Source organism: Tachyglossus aculeatus, chromosome 2 (assembly GCF_015852505.1).
Source record: "Tachyglossus aculeatus isolate mTacAcu1 chromosome 2, mTacAcu1.pri, whole genome shotgun sequence".
Classification (NCBI taxonomy): domain Eukaryota; kingdom Metazoa; phylum Chordata; class Mammalia; order Monotremata; family Tachyglossidae; genus Tachyglossus; species Tachyglossus aculeatus.
The window spans coordinates 159,373,005-159,376,564 of NC_052067.1; the positions used below are offsets into that span (position 1 = coordinate 159,373,005).

Here is a 3,560-nt window from a genome sequence, read left to right on the forward strand (position 1 = left end):
AATACCGAAAATGAGTTTGTGCTGTAAAACTCCAAGTTTAGAAGCTAGTCATGTGTGACCTGAGGTGATACCTATTTGTCTTATACGCTAATGCAAGAGTTAGAAAGTTTCTGATCGTACATGTAAATGCGTAAACATTTTGTACACACACACATTTTGTACATGTGAACATTTTCAAATTCATGTGTACATTTTACCTACATAAAGCAGAAAAAATATATAAAAGTGGATATGCAGTTAGTCCCCTTAGCTGCTGTTGTCTTACGCTGTCGAGTCGAGCCCGACCCATCGCAACGCCATGGACACGTCTCTCCCAGAACGTCCCACCTCCATCTGCAATCGTCCTGGTGGTGTATTCACAGAGTTTTCTTGGTAAAAATCCAGAAGTGGATTTACCATTGCCTCCTTCTGTGCCGTAAACTTGAGTCTCTCCCCTCGACTCTCTCCCATGCTGCCGCTGCCCAGCATGAGTGAGTTTTGACTTGTAGCAGATTGCCTTTCACTCGCTAGCCACTGCCCAAGCTAGGAATGGAATGGATATGCTTCTGCTTCACTCTCCCTCCTGTAGTCATGACTGGGAGAGTACTGGAATCTCTCCAGCTGCGACCCTGAGAGGGATGTTATTCACTTATTCATGCATGTGTAGAAGTAATTATGTCATTAAAAAGATGTAATTATAATCACATTTTAAATTGCACTGTGGTGATGTCGGCTAATAAATATTTGTAATCCATTTAATAGTTTTTAATACTAGCAATAATAATGATCACGAACAAATGATTTAGGAAGCACTTCCTAATGTTCTGTTATGAACTAATACAAGCCTGTTAGACCGTAAGCCCCTTGGCATAATAATAATAATGATGGCATTTGTTAGGCACGTACTATGTGTAAAGCACTGTTCTAAGTGCTGGGGGGCGGGGATACAAGGTGATCAGGTTGTCCCACGTGGGGCTCACAATCTTAATCCCCTTTTTGCAGGTGAGGTAACTGAGGCACAGAGAAGTTAAGTGACTTGCCCAAAGTCACACAGCTGACAAGTTGCAGAGACTGTGTCTACTGTACTCTCTCAGGTAGTTAGTACAGTGCTCTATATGTGGCTGATGCTCACTAAATAATATTCATCGTTAGACTGCACATATGCAACATTATAAAGCTGGGAAATTTACCTGTATTATAAAATGAGGCCTGTTGAGGATAAAAAGGGGCACTTAATTAATTAATTAAGGCATTTGTTAAGTGTATGTGTCAGCACAGCTCTAAGTGCTGAGATATAAAGAAGTTTAACAGATTGGAAATAGTCCCTGTTCCACATGGCCCTCACAATCTAGATAGGTATTGAATCGTTGTGCAGAAATGCTCTGGGCATGTTACTCCCCTCCTCAAAAATCTCCAGTGGTTGCCTGTAAACCTACACATCAAGTAAAAGCTCCTCACTCTCGGCTTCATGGCTCTCTATCGCCTCGCCCCCTCCTACCTCCCCTCCCTTCTCTCCTTCTACAGCCCAGCCCGCACTTTCCACTCCTCTGCCACTAACCTCCTCACTGTACCTTGTTCTTGCCTGTCCCACCATCAATCCCCGGCCCACGTCCTCCCCCTGGCCTGGAATGCCCTCCCTCCACACACCCACCAAGCTAGCTCTCTTCCTCCCTTCAAAACCCTACTGAGAGCTCACCTCCTCCAAGAGGCCTTCCCAGACTGAGCCCCCTTTTCCTCCTCCTCTTCCCCCCAACCCTACCTCCTTCCCCTCCCCGCAGCCCCTGTATATATGTTTGTACAGATTTATTACTCTATTTATTTTACTTGTACATATTTACTATTCTATTTATTTTGTTAATGATGTGCATTTCTAGACTGTGAGCTCACTGTTGGGTAGGGGCTGTCTCTATATGTTGCCAACTTGTACTTCTCAAGCGCTTAGTACAGTGCTCTGCACACAGTAAGCGCTCAATAAATATGATTGAATGAATGAAATTAGCTTTAATTCTATTTGTTCTGACGATTTTGACACGTGTCTACTTGTTTTGTTTTGTTGTTTGTCTCCCCCTTCTCGACTGTGAGCCCGCTGTTGGGTAGGGACCGTCTCTATATGTTGCCGACCTGTACTTCCCAAGAGCTTAGTACAGTGCTCTGCACACAGTAAGCACTCAATAAATACAATTGAATGAATGAATGAATGAATCCTCATTTTACACATGAGGAAACTGAGCTACAGAAAAATCAAGTGACTTGCCCAAGGTCATGAAGCATGTAAGTGGAAAACTGGGGTTCGAACCCAGTTCCTCTGAGTTCCAGGCCTGTCCTCTTTCCAGTAAGCCATTGTCAGAATCAGTGCAATTTAATTTGAGAGCAGGGTTCTGTCATCTGAATTAGGATGAGATTCAAGTTAATGACCACCTAATCGATACCAGGAGTGATTTTGGATACAGTCAACACTGAAGGTGGGCAGATGATGGCAGCCAATTTTTGATGGTAAAAGGCAACCTTGAAGCGAGAAAACATTGGTCGGAGAATCTGAGGAACTGCTCCCCACCCTCACTAATTCCCGGACTGCTGTGCTAAATAGCTCCCTGGGATCTTGGGTAGGGACCATCTCTATATTTTGCCAACTTGTACCTCTCAAGCGCTTAGTACAGTGCTCTGCACACGGTAAGTGTTCAATAAATACGATTGAATGAATGAATGAATGAATGAATGATCTGTTTTCTGGGCAGCACTGGAGAGGATCTGGCTTGGAGTGAGGTGGAAAATGAGCAAAGGCAAAGCAAAAGTTAGTAATCTGTTATTCTCTTCAGATTGGAAGGAAAAAATCTCGGTGAGCCTATGTACATATCCATAATTAATTCATTTATTTTAATATCTGGCTGCTCTCTAGACCGTGAGATCCTTGTGGGCAGGGAACCTGTCTACCAAATCTATTATATTCATTCATTCATTCATTCAATCACGTTTATTTAGCACTTACTTTGTTCAGGGCAGTGTACTAAGCATTTGGAAAGTACAATTTGGCAACAAATGGAGACAATCCCTACCCAATGGGCTCACAGTCTAGAAGGGGGGAGACAGACAACAAAACAAAACAAAGCAAGTTGACGGGCATCAAGTGCATCAATGTAAATAAATAGAATTATAGATATATACATCATTAATAAAAGAAATAAAATAATAAATATGTACATATATACCCAAGTGCTGTGGGGCGGGAGGGGAGTAGAGCAGAGGGAGAGAGTAAGGGTGATGGGGAGGTAAGGAGGAGCAGAGGGAAAGGAGGGATTAGACTGGGAAGGCCTCCTGGAGGAGGTGAGCTTTCAGTAGGGCTGTGAAGGGAGGAAGAGAGCTAGTTGGGCAGATGTGAGGAGGAAGGGCATCCCAGGCCAGAGATAGGACGTGGGCCAGGGGTCGATGGCGGGACAGGAGAGACGAGGCCCAGTGAGGAGGTTAGTGGCAGAGGAGCGGAGGGTGTGGGCTGGTCTGGTGAAGGAGAGAAGGGGGGTGAGGTAGGAGGAGGCGAGGTGATGGACAGCCTTGAAGCCAAGAGTGAGGAGTTTTTGCTTGATTCG

At 44.4% G+C, this 3,560-nt stretch overlaps 1 non-coding gene across 1 annotated transcript; it reads right to left on the bottom strand.

Annotated features, from left to right (window-relative positions):
• Positions 1 to 480: 480 nt before the first annotated feature.
• LOC119923490 lies at positions 481 to 618 on the bottom strand. The gene has a single exon (XR_005448871.1). It is a non-coding gene; the product is annotated as a small nucleolar RNA SNORA7 (small nucleolar RNA).
• Between the last annotated feature and the right edge of the window lie 2,942 nt (positions 619 to 3,560).